The sequence below is a fragment of the Acomys minous genome (genome assembly GCF_964271855.1).
Source record: "Acomys minous genome assembly, chromosome: 3".
Lineage (NCBI taxonomy): Eukaryota > Metazoa > Chordata > Mammalia > Rodentia > Muridae > Acomys > Acomys minous.
Window position 1 is genome coordinate 71,061,480 of NC_140485.1, and position 25,200 is coordinate 71,086,679.

At 45.6% G+C, this 25,200-nt stretch overlaps 1 long non-coding RNA gene across 2 annotated transcripts in view; it reads left to right on the forward strand.

Annotated features, from left to right (window-relative positions):
- The window catches only part of LOC311593927, a 49,784-nt gene that overhangs the window by 112 nt on the left and 24,472 nt on the right, over positions 1–25,200 (forward strand). The window contains exons 2-4 of one of the 2 annotated variants that reach the window (XR_014777870.1): positions 868–931; positions 3,625–3,670; positions 4,511–4,761. This is a non-coding gene — a long non-coding RNA (uncharacterized lncRNA). Of the gene's footprint in view, positions 1–867; positions 932–3,624; positions 3,671–4,510; positions 4,762–25,200 lie in introns of those variants that run through there. The other variant, XR_014777869.1, reaches the window with a different exon arrangement.

Sequence of the window (25,200 nt, forward strand, 5' to 3'; positions counted from 1 at the left end):
GTGAGTGAGGCACGGGGTTGCCCGGTCCTCCCTAAAAGGGCGGTGATAGCCAGGAGGAGGGGAAGTCACGGAGAGCCGAGAGGGAGCGGTCGTGGGAGGGCGCTGGGCCTGGGTGGGAGCGAGGTGGGGGCGGACTCAGAGAAAGGAAGTGGGGTGAGGAAGCAGGAAGAGGAGGAAGAAGGGAGGGTGGAGCTGAGGTGACCGCCCCAGGGCTGGTTGGGATGTGTGAGAACAGGGCGGGCTCCAGAAGGCATGGTTCCGGAGCCTGGAGTGATCTTGGTCCAAGCTGGGGTCATACGTTCCCACTCAACCCTGAAAATAATCCTTACGGGGTCTATTAGCTGTGTGCTAGGGGAATGCTGCAACTAAAGGAGAACAGAAATGGCCTAGCCCTACATTTTCAGTTAATTCACCTTGCAGTCCTGAACAGCACTTACTGTTCCATTTCTAGACCAAGGAAGCTACATGAAGTGTCAGGAACAGAACATTCCCAACTTCTTAAAAAAAAAAAAAAAACAAAAAAAACCCCAAAAACCAATCTGTGTACATACATCAGTGCACATAGCCCAATCGGAGGGAGGTATTTTCTCAGTTGAGGCTACCTTGTCTCAGATGATTTTAGATTGTGTAAAGTTGACGTAAAACTATCCAGCACAGTTGCTGACATTATTTTCCTTTGTGTGTGTGTGTGTGTGTGTGTGTGTGTGTGTGTGTGTGTGTGTGTGTGTGCGCATGTTTGCACATACTTGGGCAAGCCTGAGTTTGATATTGGGAATCATCCTCCATCCTTTTCCACCGTTTTCATTGAGGCAAGGTTTGTTTGTTTGTTTGTTTGTTTTTAATCAAACTCAGAACTCACTGTTACAGGTATTCTCGCAGTCCAGTTGTTTCTAGGAATCCCCTGTCTCTGCACTCCAAGGTGGAATTAGAGGTGAGAGGTCATGTCCTACTTGGTATTTACCTGTTTTTTTTTTTTGGGGGGGGGGATGCAGAATCCAGTCTTTACACTTGTGGGGCAAGTGCTTTAATCACTTGGCCACCTCTCTAGCACCACTGTTACCCTTTTTGTCTCATGTAGCCCAAGTGGGCTCCATCTTAGGGGTGACCTTGAGCTTCTGATCCTCCTGTCTCCAGATCCTGAGTGTTGGGATTACAGATGTGTGCCATGATATGGGTTTATAGGGCTCTGGGGATCAAATCCAATATGTCATGCATGCTAGGCAAGGGCTCTACCAACTGGGGTATAGCCCCAGTCCAGTTGCCAATGTAAAAAAAAAAAAATCAGATTTCTATGGATAAAAAAACTACATCTCTGCTTTGTCCGTCAATGCTGTCCACTCCTCTGTATGGAAGCTGAGATCACAGAGTGGTTGTTTGCTTTAGATTGGGTACGTATGCACAAACTTCTCAGGGTATAAGGGTCCTCTCCATGCCTGTGGGCTTTTTTCATCTACGTCATCTGTTGTGCAGACATGTGTTCTTTAGACTCAGACTGCATCCCATGTCCTGAACCACATACAACAACTTTTTACTTGAACGAGATTAAGAGTGTGTGGTATAATGTAAAAAACATGGGTTTTAATCAAAACCACCAAACTAGAACACTGAAGGGCTTCCATATATATATATATATATATATATATATATATATATATATATATATATATATATATATATATATATTTTTTTTTTTTTTTTTTTTTGGTGGGGGTTGTGAGCCTAGCCTTTAACAGCTGAGCCATCTCTCTAGCCCTGGAGGGCTTTCTTAATACCACCAGTACCCCCATGGGATTTGTCTTTGGTAGACCAAAGACCAGTCACTAATCCAGAGTCTGTTGAAATTGCAGTAGCTTTCATGTGACAGGACTGTATTGTGCCCCCATCTAGAAAGTGGCCTAATGGGTTAGAGGCTTCCAGTGATTGCCCCACAGGTTACATCATCAATCCAGGGAGTAAACAGAAGTGCTCTTTGTCAGGCCTCCCTTGGTGCCTGCTGGTGGGTTGCAAGGATTAAGTCCTTTCACCATCTCTGCACTCTAGGCTGGGGGCCAGCAAGCACAACTCTCTACAGACAGATTCGGAGGTGAAATACCATATGTATTCCAGTTTGCTTCTCTGTTTGTTGCTGAGATTTAAAAACAAAACAAAACAAAAAACCAAAAAAACCAAAACCCAAACCTGGGGGAGGAAGGGGTTGATTGGGCTTATGCTTCCACAGTCTAGATCATTGTTGATAGAAGCCAGGGCAGGAACATGGAGGGAGGAAGTGCAGGCTCGCACATACTAGGCAAATATTCTACCACTGAGCTACAACCCCAGTTCTTGCTTTGTCTCTTCAGGTTTTTCCTCTTCTTGCTTTAAGCATGCCTTATAATTTTTCAGTAGTCAGACATGATGTAGTGTGTAATAGAAACTGAAGAAAACAGGCCTGTGGTGATTTTATATCTATCTGCCTGGAGTTAGGCTGTGTTTACTGTGTCAAAGGCTTCAATTTCCTCTCTAATTTGGCTCCCTTGTCTAAGTTTCCCTAGAAACTACTTTGAATGAAAGTTCGTAGCTTTCTTACTTGTAATTCCCTGTCTTTATGCTGATGACATGTTGATGCTACAGTAAGGTCTGGGGATGGGAAGGTTCCGATAATCTTATTGAGTCCCTTTTGTGTGGTGCGAGGCTATGTATTTTAGGAGGCCAGAGTCCCTAGACTGTAACCGTCAAGATGCATTTTAGTGTTTTTCCCTTTTCTTTTGTGAGACATGAAACTAAAGGAGGCTGAGGATGTCTGACTGCTTTTTGTTGGGTGGGTAAGGTTCTGATAAAAGTAGTTTCCTTTGAAGAGCGGCCTAAGCCACAGAGAACATGGTGATCTGAAAAGGAAGAAAGAAATTCCTCTCTTCTCTTGTCTAGGTCTTGACGGTGAAGTGGGCTGGGACCTCCGTGTAGAGTTCTCCAGGGATGAGAAGTCCATCCCCAGCCGCTAGTGCTTCCTGACTGCTGTTTAAATGTTCCTGTACCTGAGGCTGCCCAGAAAGTTTCTGTGGACTTTCTATGCTCTCTCATTTTCAGCCCAGCAATTTCCCCCACAACTTGCCTTCTTTAAGGACTCTGAGAGGAGCTGCTACTTGTCAGTTTGCTCTTGCTTTTCTTATTAAGATGGAGCCATGCCTTTTGAGTTTGCTACACAATTTGAGCAGAAATAGGAAGTCATCCTAGTGAGGTTTTCATTAGTCTAGAGAAAAATTGGGGGAAAAAACCACACACACACACAAACGTACCACACTTTATCTAGAGCTAAATGTTAGATTTTGTAAAAGTTAGTAGATGCCCAAGTCATCACTGGTGTGGAGCTTCCCTGAGAGTAGAAATGGTCTCCATACCTGGGCCTATGCTGGGTGCAGAGGATGCTACGCCTGCCTCCAAGTGAATGAAACCAAGGGCAGAAGCTCCTGTCCCACTGTGAGACAAATAGCCCTAACAATTAGACCTAGACATTCCAAGGCCATCCCCTACCTCCAAGGAATATCATCTGGTGACATCACAAGAGTTTGGGAGAAGGCAGGAACTGAAGCTACCCAAGGGGTAGCCAAAGACCCACAGCCAATTTACCTGTTGCCTTCCATTCTGCAGGTGGTATCCAACAACAGACTGCAAGCCTCGAGTGGCCGTTTGGCTGGTAAGTCAAAACCAATGTCTTTACCTATGTACTAAAGCCAGGAAACAACTTGGATTTATAACGATATTATTACATTACTATCTCTCATAGATTCTAAGGTATGTGCAGGTTCCTGTTTTTACACTTTTATTTATAAGCTAGCATTGTTTTTATTTTATTTTATTATTAGTTTTTGTCCTTTTTGAGACAGAGTTTCTCTGTGTAACAGCTCTGACTTTCCTGGAACTCACGTTGTAGACCAGGCTGGCCTCAAACTCAGAGATCCACCTGCCTCTGCTTCCTGAGTGCTGGGATCAAAGGTGGGCACCACCATTCTGGGCTTGTTTTATTTTTTAAAAGATGTATTCATTTTTACTTTATGTATATGAAGGTTTGCTTGCACGTATGTCTGTGCATCACATGTGTGCCTGGTGCCCTAGGAGGCCAGAGAGTTATAGACAGCTGTAAGAAGTCATGTGGGTTTTGGAAATTAAACCCAGGCCCTCAAAGAACAGCCAGTGCTCTTAACTGTTCAGCTATCTCTCCAGCCTCCTACATAAATATACATACATATATAAATATATGTACATGCATTTATATTTGATAGTGCCTAACACAAACTAGAGTCTTTGGAAGAGGGACCCTCAATTGAGAAAATGGTCCCACCAGATTGGCCTGTGGGCAGGCCTTTAGGACAGTTTCTTGATTGATAACTGATGGGGGAAGGCCCAGTTCACTGTGGGCGATGCTATCCTGGGCTGGTGGTCCTGGGTTCTATAAGGAAGCAGACAGAGCAAGCCATGAGGAGCAAGCCAGTAAACAGCACCCTTCCATGGCCTGTACATCAGTTTCTTTCTCCAGGTTGAATTCCTGCTCTCACTTCCCTTGGTGGTGGACTGTTTCCTGGAACTATAAGATGAAATAAACCCTTTGCTCCGCAACTTTCTTTTGGTCGTGGTATTTATCACAACAACAAAAACCTTAGCTAGGACAAAGCCTCATTGTGCACTTCAGGCTGGCTTGCAACCCATCAGGTAGAAATGTAATACATTTTATATTTTATTTTTTACCAAAGTAGCACGTACTTTTGAAAGCTAGTGTGACTGGAAGCAATCTTCTACGGCCTTCCCTTGATAACTTCTCCTCGTTATGAAGCAATGACGTGCAGCTCATGTAGCTGTTCCTTGTGCCATTTTGCCTCCATGTTTCCAGACCCCATGAACATTTCTAAAGCTTCAGCTTTGGATAATGGTGACTGGCTTCTGGGATTCCCCAGTCTCTAAAGCACTCATATGCACCAGCAACTGCACGTCTTCTTCCTGTTGTATCTGATTACAGAACTCTGGATCCCCGCCCCCACCCCAGGTTAACACTTTGCTTTGTATAGTTTTTTCTTTAAGGTTTATTTTTACTCTATGTGTATGGATATTTTTGTCTGCATATATGTTTAGGCATGTGCATGAAGTTGCCAAGAAGGTCAGAAGAGGGATCCCCTCAAACTGGAGTTATAGACGGTCGATAGCAGCCATGAAAGTGCTGGGAATGAAACCTGGATCCTTAATATGGGCAGACATTGCTCTTAACCACCAAGCCATCTCTATAACCTCTTAAAAAATTTGCTTTAAATTTATTTTTTATTTAAAAAGTTTTAGTTACATTTCTTTATGTGAGGTGTGTGTTGGGGCCAGGGCATCAGAGGACAACTTTTAGGAATTGTCTTTCTTTCTGCCCTGTCATCAGGCTGGGTTCTTCTGCCTCCTGAGCCATCTCATTAGTCTAACTTAGCAATGCTAACCCTGTGGTTAGTAGGGCCACAAACAAACAGCAACAACAAAACAACAACAAAACCCCGAATTGACCAACCACCACTACCACCAGCAAAAACTTTTTAAAAAATCATTATTAAATATGTTTCCAAGGCAAGATCTCTAGTTCAGGCTGGCTTGGAGTTCATTATGTAGCCAAGAATGATCTTACTTCTAATCCTCCTGCCTCCACCTCCTGAATACTGGGATTACAAGTACCACCATGTCTGATTTATGCTGTGCTGGGAATCCAACCTGAAGTCTGTGTTACTAACTGAGCTACATCCCCAGCCAGAAAAAAATTTTTTTCTACTGAACTATTATTGCATCTGCTGTGTGTATGTATGTGTGTGTGTGTGTGTTAGCGTTCTGTATCATATATGTTTTTGAAAGTCCCTAGTACCCCTATATTGCTTCTGTGAGCAGCTACCTTCTGCTTTTTATTCCAAAACTATACATTTTGTCCCTACCCTGATACACCGTGCCTTGAACTGTGAGTCAGAATAAGCCCTTTCTCCCTTAAGTTGCTCTTTTTTTTTTTTTTAAATCATACACACAGAAAAGGAAACTAAGACACTTCTGGCCAGGCGTGGTGGTGCGCACCTTTAATCCCAGTACTCGGGCAGGCAGAGGCAGGTAGATCATTCACTGTGAGTTCAAGGCCAGTCCGGTCTACAAAGCCAATCCAGGACAGCCAAGGCTACGCAGAGAGACCCTGTGGGGGGGGGTAGTATGGGGAAGGGGAGAGAAAGACACTTCTTATTGCTGCTTCAACAATTACTTACAAGTGTTGTTCCTCCTGTGGAACAACACTATTTCTCTGACTCTCTCTGCCCACACCCCCATCTTCTTTTGACAGTGTTGGGAATTGTCTACATCATGTTGTGCATACTAGGCAAGTGCTGTATCACGGATACCTGTAGTCTCCAAACCCATTTGTTTCTTATCTCATGGTTCAGTAGGTAAGAGTGAGTTCAGTGTGAGCCCATTGGATCCCCTCCCCTGCTCTGAGTCTTGAACAGTAAATGGGTGTCAGCTGAGGGACAACCCTTACAGATTTAGAACTTAGATTTGAATCCATTTCCAGGCTCAGGAGATTGTGGCTTGAATTCTAATTCTAATTTCTGTATCTACTTCCTTCCAGGCTCTTTGCTCCTGGAGGTTGTCTGCATCCCTGGGTACCTGCTCCTCCCCACACCACACCACACCGCACCGCACCACACCCATTGTTGAATGGTGGGCCAGGGATCTTTGTGCTTTTCACTTTACATCACCTCTCTGCCTCCCTGTTCTGCCACCTCTCTAGTTCCAGTAGAGAAAATCCTCAGCTTTTAAGGCTGCTCTTCTGACCATGTTTCACTCATTCAGTTAGTCTAGGGTAGGCTTCCCTACTTTAAGGCCTGTATCTCAGTAACATGTGCAAAGGCCCTTTGTCATGTGGCATGATACACTCATGGATTGCAGTATGGGGCATGAACTTCATCTTTGGTGGGACTGTCTGTGTACTGTATGTTTTCTCTCTGCCACATTAATTCATTCAACAAATATTCATCAAACTCTCCTCTACCACCTCTTTCTTCCTCTCTCTTTCCTCTTTTTCCCTCTTAAGTATAGCACATTGACAATTAGAGCCTCGCACAGGAGCTCTGCTGTTGAAGTCTCTCCCCAGCCTTCTTTTACTTTTTTATTTGAGACAAGGCCTCACTAGATTCCTTAGGCCTACCTGCTCTTATATAGCTAATGACCTTTAACTGCTGATCCCCTAGCTCCTCCTACCCCTCTCAGTGATGGCGTGATGGGAGGGGGGCTACGGGCACACTTGTTTTGTTTTCTTTGAGTCAAGAACAGTCTTGCTATGCAGCTCCGGCTGTCCTGGGACTCACTATGTAGACAAGGCCGGCCTTCAGCCCGCAGCCCTCTGCCTCTCAAATGCTGGGATTACAAGGTTGGGCCACCTGCCCCAGCTGTGATGACATTCTTCTTAGATTTCTCAAGTGTCTGTATTGCTGTGGCAAAATCTGATGCCTTTATGATTCCTTTTAAGGTGTGTGTGTGTGTGTGTGTGTGTGTGTGTGTGTGTGTGTGTGTGTATGCATGCCCTTTTTGGTATGAGTGTGGCACCTGTGGAGGACAGAGGTGAATGCACAGGAGTGAGTTTTGTCCTCCAGTGTGGGTCCTGGGGATCATGATTGGTGGCAGCGCCTTTGCTCACCCTGCTATCTTACTGATCCCCTTTGTGATTCTTGATCTTAGGTAACACTGTTCATTCTTCTCCCTGGGCTCTTTTTGGACCTACTATTTGAGATTTTAGAACATGACCTTGGAATACCCACTGGTGTCTGTCATCAGTCTTTTCTTCCTTAAAAAAAAAAAAAACTCCCTATTGGTTAAACCAACGCTGTCTCTCTGTCTCCGTGTGTCTGTCTGTGTATCTGTCTGTCTCTGTCTCTCTGTCTCTGTCTGTCTCTGTCTCTGTGTCTCTCTGCCTCTCTCTCTCTCCCTCCCTCCTCTCTCTCCCTCTCTCTCTCTCTCTCTCTCTCTCTCTCTCTCTCTCTCTCTCTCCCTGTGTGTGTTGGGAGTTGGTCTGGTACACTGTGTGATCAGATGCCGTACCCTGAGATCAGGTTGCAGTCTGGACATGGGCATTGTTGTGATTGTTGATGAATTTACTGTATCAATGTTGTGTAAAGAATGCTCTCCAATTATCTCTGATCCGTTAATAAAAAGCTGAACAGCCAATGACTGGGCAGGGAAGATAGAAGTCTGGTCTGAGTCAAGGGTCTCAGGTAGGGTCCACTAGAAAAGAGGAGAGCCAGAAGGAGAGAGGTTGTCATGAGGCAGGGTGGGCAATGAAGAGCTGGCCATGAGGACAGAAGCATTCCAGGCAAGACTGAGATCGTGAGTAATAGGCACACGGCTGGGAAGTAGCTAGACTGTTAGAATAGATCAGTATCAGTATCTGCCCAGTTATGGTGCTTGAAGCTTATTAATAAATCTAATAGGTCTCTGTGTCAATTATTTGGGAGCTAGAGCAGGTGATTAGAAAAAGACTCTAATTTTTATCACATTTCAACATGTGTGTGTATGGGTTAGAACCAAAGGTGTCTCTCTCTCTCTCTCTCTCTCTCTCTCTCTCTCTCTCTCTCTCTCTTTCTCTTTCTCTCTCTTCTCTCTCTCTCTCTCTCTCTCTCTCTCTCTCTCTCTCTCTCTGTGTGTGTGTCTGTGTGTCTGTGTGTCTAGGAGCCTGTGTGGAGTCAGATGACAGCCTTGTATGTTGGTCCTCAACTTCCACCTTGCCTGAGTAAGTCAGTGCACTTGTCCACACCATGTAAGCCAGGCTATTGGATCTGTGAACGTCAAGGAAGTTTTTCTCTGCCTCCCGTCTTGCAGTGGGAATATTGGGATTGCAGACATGTGCTGCCACATTTGGCTTTATGTGTGTTCTGGGGATTTGATCTCAGGTCCTCACACAGCCATACCCTCAACCTGAACTGAGGGTCTTGCTCATAGATAAGCATTTTACCACTGGGCCAAGGACTTGCTTCATTGCTCTTTGTTTTTCATTTCTAAAATTATGATAATTCTAAGTAAACACCAAACAGTTAGAGAATAATAGAATAACCCATACATTTCTGTGTTTTAGTTTTCTCTTTCTGGTGAGTAAGCAGTATTTTGTAGCACTTTTTACACATTGTACTGTCCTGACAGTTAAGAACTTAAACAGGCAACCGTTTATCTCACTGTGACATATAAGGGAATTGACAGTGATTTTTACACAAGCTAGGTTTGTTTTCTCTGACTATGTAAAAAGTGGCCCAACTGGAGTCCAGTTTTGTTTGAGAGACTCTTGCAGGTGGGACTGCAGACTTTGTCCTGCAGCATCTCAGGCGGTGTGCACTGTCTGTGGCTCCTCAGTGAGCTCGCCCAGTGAGAAAATCCATCTGTGCACTCAGCGATTGCTGGGGTGTGTGAAATTATATTTTGACAACCTCCTTCCTTTGTCTCCCTACATCCCATGTTTCCACTTACCGGGGCTCAAACTCTTCAGACGTCTTTTTTTTTTTTTGAGACAGGGTTTCTCTGTGTAGCCTTAGCTGTCTTGGACTTCCTTTGTAGACCAGGCTGGCCTTGAACTCACAGCGATCCTCCTGCCTCTGTCTCCCGAGTGCTGGGATTAAAGGCGTGCGCCACCTTTAATCCCACCACACCCAGCCGAGATAGTTTTCTAACTTCTAATATCTTTCCCTCCTACTTTTCATATTTTTTGCTGTTCGATCTACCTTCTGGATGTTCTTTTCCAACCTTTACTCAGTCACATTATATTCAAAGCACAGAAATGGAAACTACCTTCAGGGTTAGAAGCAGAAAGTCTTGAACACAGGGAATCGGGTCGGGTCTTGTGAACTCAGGACAAGAGTTGCAGTCTTGTTTCCGAGTCACCATAGCAACACCTGAGAGGTCAAGGCTGCTTCTGTTTCTTCTGAGGCTGTCACCATGACTGCCCGACACACATGTGAAGATGGCAGTGGGCAATGGACCAAGGATCTCTTTGAGGTTTGGTTTTGCTTGGGAGAGAAGCTAAAATTTCAAGGTAGCCTCCTATATCATGACAATTTACATGCGGTCTTTTCTAGCTGGCCTTTCTGGTTCAGGGAGGTCTACAAGAAGAATCAGAGACAGAGCTTTGTAGTTCTTACTAACATTGCTAGGCAGGGGGATGTGGGTGCTGAAGACACCATGAAAATGAGGTCACTGACATCCCCTTGATGGGGAGGCCTGGTGGCACTCAGAGGAACGATAGCAGGCTACCAAGAAGAGACTTGATACCCTATGAGCATATACAGGGGGAGGAGGTCCCCCTCAGTCACAGTCATAGGGGAGGGGTTGTGGGGGAAAGCGGGAGGGAGGGAGGAATGGGAGGATACAAGGGATGGGATAACAATTGAGATGTAATATGAATGAATTAATTAAAAAATTTAGAATAAAAAAAAGAAAATGAGGTCACTGGAAAGGTAGACGTTATGAATGTAAATATAAGTACATAAATAAAAATAAAAGACTCTGGGTGTTGAAGAGCCAGCTCAGTAGTTGAAAGCACCTGCTGTTCTTCCCAAGATCCGAATGTGGTTCCCAGCACCAGTGTTGGGTGGCTTACAACTGCGGGTAACTCCAGCTCCAGAGGATCTAACGCCATCTGTTGGTCTCCATGTGCACCTACATGCACATGCAACCCCCCCCACATAGACATAATTAAAAATGCATTTAAAAAAGTATTCGAATATAATCCATGTTTCAATTTCATGATAGCTGAATCAGAAATAAGTTTCCCAGTGTGTCTAGGCTCTGTGGATTTCTACCCTGCTCTCAGAGAGACCAACAAGACACTGTCATGCGCTGGCACTTCCTTGTGTTCTAGAATCTTCACAGGGAGCTCTCTGCCTCTAGACTCCACCTTCAGAGCACCAGCTGGGCAGAAAGAACCATTAATTTACAGGGTGCTTATGTGCGTATTTTAGGAATGATATTTTTTAGCATTTCATTCTAAGTAAGAAAACACCTGCTATATTCTTTTAAGTGATGTATTTTTATTATATGGTGACACACGAATATATTTTCAGTGTAAGAAAATGAAAAATAAGCATAAAGATCTCCTGTGGTCACCACCCCACCCCCCACTCATGACCTCCCCCCCCCTCCAGAAGTAACTGTGGATCAAATGTATAACAGGAGCTATTAACCACTGTAGGCGAGAGAGAACCGAAAAGCAAACATCTCCAGGACCTCGGTGTTTCATAACAACACAGAGCTATATCTCTATGTGTTGGGGGAGGGTTTGCATGCACATGGGGGGGCATGTCTGTGTGGAGGCCGGAGGATGATGTCGATGGTTTCCTTGATTGCTTTCCACCTTTTTCACTCACCAGGGTCTCTCATTTAAAGCCAGAGCTAGCTGGTTTGGCTACTCTAGCTAGCTGACTATCCCCAGGGTCCCCCTGACCCTTCCTCCAGAGGGCAGGGGTAACAGACAGCTGCCACACCAGCCCAGCGTCTATGTGGATGCTGAAGATCTGGACTCCAGCCGTCATTCTGGTAGTGTAGGGAATGCGCTATCCACTGAGCAACCCCCCCCCCCCCATTTACATTGTACATCTCCCATAGTTTTTGTGAGTTAGCTTCAGCTGTGTTTCTGGACACAGGATGAAGAAGCAGCTGGTGCCTGCTGGTTTTAGGACAGAGGGAAAAGGAAGAATTCTGGGGTCTCTTATGGAAGTCTCCATGTCACCCTCACTCACAGTCCCTTGGCCAAAGCAAATCCTATGGCCACGCCTGCCTGGCTTTGGTAGGGTAGGAGTGTATAATTCTTCCTTGTGGAGAAGTGGAAAATCCTTTTCTTGTATTTTTTGTGGAACACATGAAACTGTGGAGACTATAGCACTAATGTGATCTATTATTGCTCTGGCCTTTCTTCATACAATAACATGTTTCGAGTCCTTCTGTGTTCTATACATAGGTTCAGTCCCCTTTAAGTCAGCTGCATAGTATGCCATGCTATTTGAATATGGTTACTTTATAAATAAAGTTTGCATAGCTGTTTCTCCATTTATAGATATTTAAGCAACTTCTAGCTTTTGAGTCTTGTTGTAACCAGGGGTGTTGCAAACGGCCTTCCAGTTGCCCTTTGTGCAGCTATCTGCCGGTGTGTGTGTGTGTGTGTCAGATGTGGGTAAGAAGATGTGGGATTGCTGATGGACAGGTAGCCATTGGCCCTGGGCCCACTTACCTCCAAACCAAATGTAGTCTTCTCCCTAGGAGAATGTTGGAGGTAGTGTGAGAGGGGGCTGGTAAGAGTGGGTCCATTATCACACCCCCCAAAGCTTTGGAAGCAAGAACAGAGTAGAATCCAGTAGAAAGGAGTCATGTGAGCAGGGATGAAGCCAGCCCAAGGAGGCCCCACAGGGAAGGAGCTGTGGGAATATATGTCTTGGGTCACTCTTTTCCCTCCGTCTCCTACTGGGCTGACCTCAACCAGATGGCAGCAGAGTGTGTTGATGTAGTCTGTGCAAGCTTGCCTCATGGGACACAGGAACACGAGGAAGACAAAGAGAAAATACAGAGAGGCAGCGAGGATGTGTTCACCCCAAGATCTTACCCACCCTCCAGAGAAAAGGTTCAATCATTTGCCAATATCATAGGTGAAAAATGGAACTTCATTGGAAGTTCAGTTGGCACCGTTCTATCCATTAAAATATTGCGTTTTCCTATTATTATGCAATTATTGCCTTCTTACACTTATTAGCAATTTTCTACTTTATTGGCAGATTATACTTGCTCTGACTTCTGGCCGTACACTTTGCCATCTTAGTTTAAAAATGAATTATTTTCTGATGACGAGATGAATGCAAATCTTTTACAGACCTGATGTCTCACAGTGTCACTTGTAGTTTGCTTTTGTTTTGTCATAGAAAGGCTTAAAACATTGAAATCCATTTATTTACATGTAAAAATACATGTAAATGTATTTTTATTTGCTCTGAGAATTTCAGGTGTGTATTCAACATATTTTGACCACATTCACTCTCAACTCTTCACTTCTATTTTTTCCGAGATCTACCTCCTAGCTCCATGTTTTCTTTAATTTTTTTTTTTTAGGTAACATTCTGAATCTAATCAGTGCTGCCCATTGGCATTTGGGTACAGACCCACTGTTGAGATATGGTCAATTTACTAGAGGCCATAAACCTGGAGAAAACTGACTCTTCCTCTTCCAGCAGCCAACAACTGCCAGCGGCTCCTCAGCTAGGAGTTGGGGCCTCATGAGTCCCTCTCCCACGCATGCTGGAATGCTGATCGGCTCGTTCTTGCACAGATATTGTACAGGCAACCACAGCTGCTGTGAGATAATTTAATCAATTTATAGTGTTTGTCTTGAATCATGTTTAAGGAAGGCCTTCCTTCTTACAAAGCATCAATGTATTCCCTTATTTCTTCTAACATTGTTAGGGCTTTAACCCAATATTTTGGATTTGTATTTGGAAATGGTATGAGGTATAATCAAATTCATTTTCTTCCTTAAAATGGCTATCTGGTTGCCACAGCACCATTTATTGAATAGGCCATGATTCCCCTACAGAAATAACAGATAACATACTAAAGCCCATGTGTGTGTTCTGGCTTCTGGTTTCATAGAAGCATTTGTGAGTTTTAGTACTGATTTAATTACTGGAAGTATTTTATGAGCTGTGACATCTGACAAGGCTTTGCTGTTCTATTTTTTTTTTCAAAGTTGCCTTTGCTCAGACTGAATATTTATTGTTTCACACAGGTTTTGAATCAGATCTCTTTCTAACCTAAAAGATATTAGAAGATTTTCTTGGAATTAAATTGTATATATAGATTCACTTCAAGGGAATCAATGTCCTTCTGGTACTATGTCTTTCGTACCCAGAAAGGTAAAGTATATAGAGCATCTGGTGAGGTCTCACAGAGAAGGTCTGGCACATATTTAAGTCCCTATGTATTTCACCATTTTGTGGTTATTTAAAATGGTATGTTACTTTGTTCCATGATTTAAAAAAACTTTTTTTTTTTTTTTGGCTTGAGATGGTCTTGCTGTGTATCTCTGGCTGTACTGGCATTAGTTATATAGCCCAGGCTGGCCTCAAGCTAGTGGCAATGCTCCTCCTGCTTAGCCTTTTGTGATAAAGTTGCAAGTGTGTACCACATACCCATCCTAAAAGTTGGTAGCTGTGTACATGATGGTTTATATTGATTGTCAATAGCATCCAGAACCATCTTGGACATAAATCTCTGGGTATGTCTTTGATGGAATTCTCTTGAATAGGTTAATTGAGGTGAAGATTGTCCCTAAATGCAGGTGGCATCAGTCTATGCAGTGAGGTCCTGGACTGCATAAAAAAGAGAAAGCTAGCCAAGCACCAACATTTATTGCCCTCTCCTTCCTGATTGGATGCAGGATGCAATTAATCAACTGCCCCAAGCCTTTGTTGTGGAGGAATGCCTTGAGTGGATATAGCACTTGTCAATAAAGCACTGTTTAGCCAATCAGCTGGGTAGAAGGATAGGACGTGGAAGGCGGGGCTTCGAGGAGAGGTTGGAAGAGCTGGTTGCTGGAGTGAGTTGACAGTTGGGGAGAGAAGCCACCAGAGGAGGATCAGATTGGCAAGTGACTGGGATATACGTAGGTTTTGAGGCCATAGGATGAGAATAGTTTACTTTAGTTTACTAGTAGATTAGTAGTAGTTTAGATTCTGCCCAGCATAGTGCTTGCAGCTTTAAAATACACTACAGTCTCATTGTACCAGTTATTGGCTGCCTAGGCCATACAGATATGATAATTGCAACACTTTGTGACTAGCATGTCCCTAACATGATGGACAGTACCCTGGAACTCAGCCCAAATAAACGTTCCTAAGAAGTTTTTATCAGTCATTTTGTCCCAGCAATGAATAATAACTAATATAGTATATATGTTCAAGCTGCTAAAAATCTCTTTATACAGTGGCAAATAGTTGATTGGCGTGGGCTTCAGTGTTTTTCTTGCATGCTCACTTGCCTCTCTCTCTCCCTATCATGTGAGGACACAGTAAGAATGTGACTGTCTGGAAACCAGGAAGAGAGCCCTCACCAGAACCTGCCGCACCAGCATCCGGACCTTTGACATCCAGCCTCCAGAACTGTGAGAAAAGAAAGCCCCCATGCTTATGCCCTCAAATAGTTTAAATCTTTTGGTGACATTTTTAACTTTTGCTTTCGATAGTTTGTATTTCGCTTTTGTTAGAATGTTTAAAAAGAGGCCAGGTGTGGTGGCACACACCTTTAATCCCAGCACTCGGGAGGCAGAGGCAGGTGGATCACTGTGAGTTTGAGGCCAGCCTGGCCTACAAAGTGAGTCCAGGACAGCCAAGGCTACACAGAGAAACCTTGTCTCAAAAAACCAAAAAAAAAAAAAAAAAAAAAACCAAAAAAAAAAAAAAAACCAAAACAAAAGAAGAAGAAGAAGAAGAAGAAGAAGAAGAAGAAGAAGAAGAAGAAGAAGAAGAAGAAGAAGAAGAAGAAGGTTTAAGAAGTTAATTTCTCCAGACTCGTTTGCAGCTAAGGTATGCAGTCTGCTACTCACCTGTTTTCCTTCACTCAAAATGTAGCTAGAGAAATGACCGACATCAAGAAGCAGCGATTTGTGGAGAGGTAGGTTTTTCTGGCAGTCATGGTATTGGAGAGTATTGTTTTTGGCAGGAGTTCCATCATTCTGATGTCCTGACATTACCTGATCCAGGAATGGATGGCGGAAGTGGTGTTTTTCTGAGGACTGTGTTTTGGAGCTGGTGCTGGCCAGGGGTTTCCTTGTCTGCTGATAGCAGCAGCAGCAGCAGAAGAAACTCTCTTCCCGTGAACATAAAATAAGGACTATGAATTGTCATCCCTCGGGCGCTGTATTAGAGTTAGATTTATCGGTGAGTGAGAGAGCGAGCAGAAACACTCGCAAGCTAGAAGTTGGAGGCAGGAAGTTCAGAGTTGGTTTAGTGGCTTATTCCACGAAACCTGAGATTTGGCTCCTTTAATCCATGCTGCCTCGTTCTGTGTGCACTGCCCTCTCTTTGCTTGTCCCATGGTTGGAATGGTCACTTCAGCTCCTGCCATCATGTCTGTACCCAAGATGTAAGGAAGGATGAGAGGTGGAAGTGTTGCGTGCAGTCCTGATGTTTCCTTTGGAAGGTTCTAGAACTTGCTGTATGGTTATTCGATTTACATCTTGTTGGACAGAACTCAGTTTCATACCTCATATGTGGCCTATAAAGGATTTGGGAGATCTAGCATACATTCTTGGGGGTGGACCACCTTCCTAGATACAAGAGAGACGACTCACCAATACTAGCCAAAGCTCAGGAGTGTACAGACTCACTTCTTGGGCAATTGGTCTGGCTCTCCAGGAGGGAAGTCCTTGCCCTCCGTTCCCCATTACGGCTGGTTCTGCCCTCTAGGAGGCTCTTCTTCTCCCAGCATCCTCAGAGCCAGACATAATAAAGTCTCACAGGCTTTATAGCCTCAGTTCTTTATTATTATTATTATTATTTATTATTATTATCATTATCATTATAAACATTATTTTATCCATATGAATGTTTTGCCTGCATGTATATATGTGCCTTACGTGCATGTCTGGGGCCCATAGAGGTCAGGGGAGGGTATCAGAACCCCTAGAACCAGAGTTATGGTTGGCATGAGCCACTGTGTGGGTGCTAGGAATCGAACCCTGGTCCTTTGCAAGAGCAACAAGTTCTCAAATGGCTGAGTCATCTCTCCAGGCCCATGTCCCCATTTCTTGATGGTTTCGGGGGGGGGGGGGACTCTGGGTTTCTCATTGCTTTGTAAAAAAAGAAAAAAGAAAGAAAGGGAGAGCTTTCTTAGGGGACACTTCATAGTATCTGCCACAGGTATAAGAAAAGGGCCTGGCTGAGTGCTCAGTCTCAGATGGGACATTGGTATCCCCAGGCTCAAGCAACATGTAAGAAAGGGCGGAAAGAACTCGAGAGTGGAAGGATGGGGGAGTGCTGTGAGATGTCGCCTTCTGGACGCGGCAGCACGCTTGCGTTCTTACGCCTGTGCTTACCTGCACAAGGCCTGCAGAAGATGGGCTCCGTCAATATTGAGGCACGAGTGGGGGAAGGGCACACAAGGCCCCATTCGTAGTCTAAGGTTAAGGGGAAGGAAGTGACGTGAAGGAGTGTGGCCGATGGTGGGGTCCCGCGCCCTGGTGCCTGGTGCAGCGCCTGTGCACATGCCGGCAGCACGAGACCCAGTGGGTCACAGAAGCAAAAGCAGAGGACATGGAGGTTGGGGAGGAGTTGTGGAGGGGGTCTGGGGGAATAGGAGAGGGGAGTTGGGTGTGGCTGTGATTAAGATACGTTCTGTACATGTGTGGAGTCATCAAAGGACGAATAGGAATATTCTCAAATTTAAGAAGAAAGGTAAAGTGCCTCACCCACACTTTTGCTACACAAATGCATAGGAGTTACATATAGAAGATGAGGTTTGAAAGATAACCTTTACAGCCGGGTGCTGGCAGCGCACAGCTCTAATCGCAGCAGTTTGGAGGCAGAGCCAGGCAGATCTCTGTGAGTTCAATGCTAGCCTACTCTACAAAGTGAATTCCAGGGCAACCAGGGCTACATGCAGAGGAACCCTGTCTATAAAAAGCAAAAAAATAAAATGAAATAAAATAAGACAAATATTGTAAAAACCTTACAAGAAATCGTACACAGTTATAGCTCTGACACATCCTAGTAGTACCTAGCATTACCCTCTAAAGTCTTATAAATTCGCACAGTTAGCTACTGATGTCTGGCAGGCCACCCCAAGTCCAGGGGCATCCACTAACAGCCATGTGTTCTCATTCCTGCCTCAGCAAGTTCATTGATCCTAGCAGGCTCAGCAGGCTTGGCTGGGCGTGGCCCGAAGATGCGGGCTGGCAGGGAGGAGAATGGGCGGGGAAAAATGTTTTCAGACAGTTTAGCTGGTGGCACATGCCTGCAATCCCAGCAGTTAGCAGGTGAGTCCGGGAAGAGTAGGAGTCCCAGGCCATTCTGTCTCTAGGAAAAAAAGGAAAAAAATTAATCTACCATAATACAGTTGCTTTAGCCAGTTGCTCTAATGTAATAATTTACTGATGGAGTTCAAATTTCCCTTTTAGTATTTTAAGATGTTGAACAATTTACCAGTCATTTGCATGACCACTTTACTTTTTCCTTCTCTATTCATGTATTACTTAACTACACATTGGCCCCAAAACATTGGTTATTGTGGCAGAAAGTATCCGGGTCGTGAGTTCATTGGGTGGATAAGGGCAGAGCATTATTGTGCGTCACACTTACACTTGCAGGAGTCACTTCCTCCACAGTGGGCTCTGGGGTTGGAACGCAGACCGGCACACTTGTCTGGCAAGTGCTTTTTACCCAGTGAGCCATCTTACTGGCTCCATTATCATCCCCCGAAACCACAATTCATAACTCTGCCTGTTAGCTTAACAGCTACCCTCGTGCTATGCGCACGATGAGGTTGGTAGGACAAGGGCGTGGGCGCACTGCGGCACACTGCCCCGACATCCTACTCCAGGACTCAGGGCCGTTGGCTGGGGCTTGCTCTTAGCTGAGTCTATGGAACTGACTTGAAGATAAAGAGAGTGACCTGGTCCACATTCGCACCCCTCTCCTGAGGCAGTTTATGTTGTAGGAGTCAAGGTCCTGCCTCCTTGCCACCCCAGTTCCATCCACAGCTGTTATCCGGCAGCTGCTAAGGGTACAGGCCTCCTGCTCACAGAGCCCGACTTCTGGGAATCCCATCAACAGAGGTGGAGCTGGCTTTCAGTCCTTTCTCAAACAGACTGTCTGTGTGACCTTCAGTATTATAGGGCACTGTGAGCCTCTGTGAACCTTGAGGCTTTCATGTCTAAAGCTGCATTGATTATAGCATCTGCCTTTTGCAGTTGCTTTGAGGGTCAATGATGGCGTGTGTCAGGTACTATGAACAAGCAATAACATGATCATTTTGATTAAAATGTCATGCTTGGTAAAACCTGTAATAGTGGCAGAATACTCAAGAGGTCCAGAGCAGGGTAGGTGGGGTGGCTTTGTTGAATTTTCCTCTTTTAATTTTTACTCACTGGCCTGCCCCACCATCCCTCAGCAAAATGTTATACTAACTTATGTCCAGCAGGTGGCGCCTCTGAATAAGGCCATAGCCCTTGCTCTTCAATGTGCGTGCGCTTGTGGCGTTTCATTTTCCTCCGTTAACCATCCATCAAATGCAGATTCTCCCATCATTCATTCTTCCATTTTTTCCTAAAAAAAAAAAAACCCGCTTACCTATTAGTGACTGCAGCCAAAGAGCAGCTTTAAATGCCATCTAGAGTGTCACGGTGACTAGAAAACAAAAGGAAACTACACTGAAAAGCCCCTGGCAGCCAGTTGATAAGGCAAGATTCTAGTCATGGGATGATTCTGGTTCTGGGGTGCTGCCAACCCATGCTCTAGGTTGCATTATAAAGCTGGAGTTTATTTTAGTGAAACTGAGCTAGAGAACAAACGATTTCTTTGCAGGAGCCATTGATGGGCATCCTAGAGTCTATCTGCAGCTTTCCCCAAGGGCCATTGATCTGCGACTTGTTAAAATTGCCAAGTAGGAGACCGAGGAAGAAAACCCATAAAGGGGAGGAGAGGAGGCGCTAAAGAGCTAAGCGGGAAGTGGGGTGAGGGGCCCTGTGTTCTGGAGACCCAGAAGTGACTTTGTGGGTCCTTGGCCTGTCTAAGCCCACCTAGATGCCAGGAAGGCCTGGGTGGGGACAGTGAGTGCCCACCCTCACCAGTCTAACACTGACCACAAAACTCTGGGGGATAAGCCGGGCTTGGTGGCGCACGCCTTTAATCCCAACACTTGGGAGGCAGAGGCAGGCGGATTGCTGTGAGTTCGAGGCCAGCCTGGTCTACAGAGCGAGTCTAGGACAGCCAAGGCTACACAGGGAAGCCTTGTCTCGAAAAAACAAAAACCCAAAAAACAAAAAAACCTCTGGGGGATGAGCTTGCCTGAAGGTCCTCTAAGCGGTGCAGTTTCGGGGCATCACAGCAGGCACTGGGGGTGAGGCTGTAGCTGCTTTGGTGGAGTTCTTGCTTAGCATGCATGGGGTCTGGATTTAATCCCTAGTCTCATCTAAAACAGGTGTAGTGCGTGCATGCCTGCAACCCCAGCACCGGGGAGGAGGCAGAGGCAGGAGGATTAGAAGTCCAAGTTCTTGCTTTCTACATAGTGAATTTGAAGCTAGCCTGGGACACTTGAAATCCTATTGGAGAGAGAGGGAGAGAGAGAGAGAGAGAGAGAGAGAGGGGGGGGGGGGAGGGAGGGAGGGAGGGAGAGAGAGAGAGAGAGAGAGAGAGAGAGAGAGAGAGAGAGAGGGAGGCAGCGGCTCTCCCTATGAGTGAGAGTCCCTTCTCAGAAACACTGACACACACTGCTAGTGTCCTTTAAAGTGAATAATGCAATAAGTTGGGCATGGTGGCACACACCTGTAACCCAGCACTGGGGAGGCTCAAAAAGGAAGATCATGAGTTCAAGTCCAGTCTGTGTTACATAGAAAGACCCTGTCTCAAAAAATAATGCAATTCAATTAATATCTATTGATGCAATGGCTCAGTGGGAAATGGTACTGTCCCAGAACCGAAGTGGTAGAAAGAGAGAACTGATTCCTGATGGTTTGTCTTCTGATTTCCATAAGAATGCTATGGAATGCGCGCGCACACACGCACGCACGCACGCACGCACATGCTCGCACGCATACATATACATGCATGGACACACACAAATTAGATAAATAAATAAATGTGAAAAAGAAGACGAATACTGAATTGTGGGCAACATTTATATATAGATGTGTGTTGGGGGTGGAGACAAACCCTCACGTATGCACATCAGCTGTCAACATTGGGTTATCTTGAGCCAGAAGGTGTGGGGTAAGTTTGAGAGGTGGGGCTGGAGAGATGACTCAGCAGTTAAGAGCACTGGTTGCTCTTCCAGAGGACCTAGATTCAGTTTCCAGCACCCACATGGTAGCTCACTACCATTGGTTCCAGAGGACCCAGGGACCTATTCTGGTCTCCGTTGGGGACTAGGCATGCACAGATATACACGTTGTACAGATACATGTGCAGACAAAACAGCTGTGCATTTAAAAAAATATTTATTTATTATTATGTATACAGTATTCTGCCTGCATGTACACCTGCATGCCAGAAGAGGGTATCAGATCACATTATAGACGTTTATGAGCCGCCATGTTGTTGTTGGGAATTGAACTCAGTAACTCTTGAACAGCAGGCAGTGCTTAACCTCTGAGCTATCTCTTTAGCCCTTGCAATTTTCTTTTTTAAGTTTGGGACATTAGGTTGAGGATCCAAGAACGGCACCCATATTTACACTGGCCCTGGCATACAGGTATCCCTCAGCTCCTGATGTCACTTGACCCCCAACTTGACTGCCACGGCATCTCAAGAACATGGCCATATTGCTTCCACCATACCCACCTCTTCACTTTTCAAATCCAAGTCTGAGGTAGATGCCACTGCTCAGCAGAGCCTGTGGCATACACACGTTCTGGTGGCCAGGGATGCTTGGCCACTGGGCACCCAGGAATTTCTGTAACGCTTAGTGTTTATTGGACTCTGGGTCCTAAGGAATCCAGAGAAGATGATGATACTCTTCAATACATCAAGAGGGCAGAGATGGACCATTTTGGCAACACTGTCGCAACCCTGGCACTCAAGGTTTTCTCCTCTGCAAAATGGGATTGGGGGGCTGGAGAGATGGCTCAGAGGTCAAGAGCACTTCTGCTCTTCCAAAGGTCCTGAGTTCAATTCCCAGCAACCACATGGTGACTCAAAACCATCTATAATGAGATCTGTTGCCCTCTTCTGCCATGCAGGTATACATGCAGGCAAAACACTATATATTCTTTAAATATAAAAATAAAGAATATATATAGTCTTTAAAAAAATGGAATTGGTATTACTTCCTTCCCTGAATCCAAGCATGGAAGACTAAAGAAATGAACACGTGCACAACTCTTAAGGCTATGTTGGCCTCCTGAGTTTTCAGCTGCATTCACCCATACCCTAGCCCTTAGGAAGCCCCCTGTTATCCTGTTGGTTTTCATACTTGGAGCTGGCAGCCGTGAGCACTGCCACAGTGGGTGGCGCCTGCTGACCGAGAAATGAGATATACAGTTCCTGGTGCATAAGACCTCAGTTCCCAGGAACCACCTATTGCTGGTCTTAACACCACCCCAGCCGGTGACTCTTTGTGGTGCCGTCTGACAGAACTGCTAAGAGGTAGGTTTGTGAGAAGTGCCTGTGATGGCGTCTAGAGAGAGGGTTTCATTACTGGGGGCCTCCAGAGGATCTGAGACACCCAAGATAGCGGAGCACTGCGGGTTGGAAGTAGGCCCATAGACAGACAGCCCAATGATTTCTTCCCCACTCTCTTCAGTTTAGGGACAGAACACAGGGCCCCAGCAAGCTGGGTAGGCTCTTTACCACTGAGACAGATGCCCAGTCTTGCAAATATCTGTTGAGTAATAAGCATGTTGAAAGGAGAGGAAAGAACCCAGGAAGAGCTCGTGGAGCAGTCGTGTGTTGCCTTCATCCCTCCGGCAGCCCTCTGCAGGCTGTTGGAGTTGCAGTCATGAGCAAGGCCACAGGCTTGTATTCCAGGGCCATTCCTCCCCAAAGGGGCGGGAAGCCCAGGCAGCAGGCTTTAGTCTATGATGTGAAATCTGAGAAGTGAGGGGGTGAGAGAGAAAAACGGGTAAAGGGATTAGCTTTCTTCTTTAATCCAGTGTAAAAGAAACTGTTAATGCCAGTGTGGTGACACACAGCCTTCGCCATGAGGCCCTCTTGCCAGGGTGACAGTAGGGTGTGGTGGGGCCTGGGGACAAATGGGGAAGGCACATTCTTTTCAAAGGAGGCACTGCTCTGAGAGGAGAGAGAGAGAGAGAGAGAGAGAGAGAGAGAGAGAGAGAGAGAGAGAGAAGCCCATGTTGCTTGGCTTCCAGTTTGTCCAAGAAAGACAGAAATTGGGGTTTTAAATTTTTTTTAAAAAGTTCCTGTTTTTACTTTTGGGCAGTGAACATAAAATATATATATTTTAAAATCACATAGGCAAAGAAAAAAACCCCAAAATTAAAATGAATTTCTGACCTAAGTCAGAAGAGGCCCAGGATGCGACCTCCAGTCTTCCAGGGACCAACAGATGGCTCTAAAGGGCAATGCTGACACAGTTCATTAAATGCAATTTAGGAAGACGTGATGGGAAGTGCCAGAGAACAAGAGGTGCGCTAGAGGAGGCCACAAAGCTGGGTTCAGAGAGGCCAGTCAGAGGGGATGAGGCTGACCGAGATCAGATGATGAAGGAGGAGGAGACGGAGTTTCAGGGGACCAGGATGTACAGAACGTGGCCTTGAGTGCCTGGCTGGCCTGCTCAACCATCTCTCAATATTCCTGATTATAACTTCTGCTGCTTTTATGCCCTCCCCCAAAGACCGTTTCCTGTCATGAGAAGGCTTTTCAGCCATCAAGCTTGGCAGCACTCCCCCTCTTTCTCCTCCCTAGTCCTTTCTCTTCCACCCCACCCCTGTATTTGTCCCACTTCTTTCCCAGGAATATTAAAGAAAACATCTACTCCTGACCTTTATCTGAACACCTTGCACTTGCCAGCTCAAAGGGAAGCAATTTGCACAGGAGGGAATGTCTTCCCCCGTGGCTCTCTTTCCCCCTGTGCCCTGAGCCAAACACAACAGATGACTCAGAGATGGCAGGAGCAGCCAGCAGGGCCTGGGTTAGAAGTCAGGAGTCCAGGCCAGGCCTAGCCCAGCAGTCCAGTTCCTCCTGCGGCCAGGCATAAGGCTGGGCCACACAGGCTCAGCTGTCACATAAGCAGGAGGTACCTAAGGTCATTGCTGTGCATCATGACTCAGGACCCAGACCTCTCCCGCTAGCGCTGGTCACATGCCTGTCGGGGTGCCAGGCTCCCGGCACGTGCGGTTCTAGCTAATGCTTGACTATTGGGTCTTTTCATGCTTCTGTGACAAAACGCCCTGGCAAAAGCCACTCAGGGAAGGAAGGAAGGAAGGGTTTATTTTGTCTCACAGTTCAAGGTACAGTCAGTTGGTCGGTCATGGTGAAGATGGAGTAGAGCGCTGGTCCCAGCGTATCCTGTCAGGAAGCAGAGACGGATGCCGGTGTTCTCCTCACTTCCTCACATTTCTTCAGTCAGGACTCCAGCACCCATTCATAGTGGGTCATCCCCCATCAAGTAAGCCTCTCTAGCAATGGCCCCACCCCCAGCTAAGCCAGGAAGTTTTGTCTCCTAAGTGATTCTAAATCCCATCAAATTGACAAGATTAAACATCTCAAGCTCACCCCGTGTTGATTTGAGGAATAAACACATCACTTAGTTAGAACGTTCCAACTTTGGCTCTAAAGTCTCTGTTCATCTCATGATGCAAGACGCATTGAGGATATCTCTAAAAGGGTCCACAGACTTTAACAGTCCCAACACTTTGTGGACGTCCAAAGTCTCTCCTGAGACTGAAGGCAATCTGTGAGCCTCAATAATACCAAAAAACAAACAAACAAACAAAACAAAAACAAAACCCAAGCCAAAAGCTTCCAGCACAAGAAGTTGCAGAGTAAACATCCCATGTTAAGAGGCAGAAACAGGAAGCTAGCAAAGGAAGTCCGATAAGACCAAAACACAGCAGAGCCAGCACCAGCCTCTCAGCTCTTGTGGGCTCTTGGTGACATCCTCTGGACTCAAGTGGACTTGGACAGTGTAATGGTTTGAATGAGGACTGGATAGTGTGGCAGTGGCAATGTTTGGTCCCCAGGAGGTGGAACTGTTCAGGAAGGATTAGGGAGTGTGGCCTTGCTGGAGGAAGTGTGTCACTGAGGATAGGTTTTCAAAAGCCCATGCCATTCCCTTTAGCTCTTCCTGCCCTACGGTTGTGTTTCAAGATGTGAGCTCTCAGCTACTGCTCCAGAACCATGCCTACCTGCCAGCTGCCATGCTCCCTGGCCAAGACAGCCATGGACTGTAGCTCTCTGAAACTGTAAACCCCAAATAAACACTTTTATAAATTGCCCTAGTTCATGGTGTCTTATCATAGCCATAGAGAGGTAACTAAGA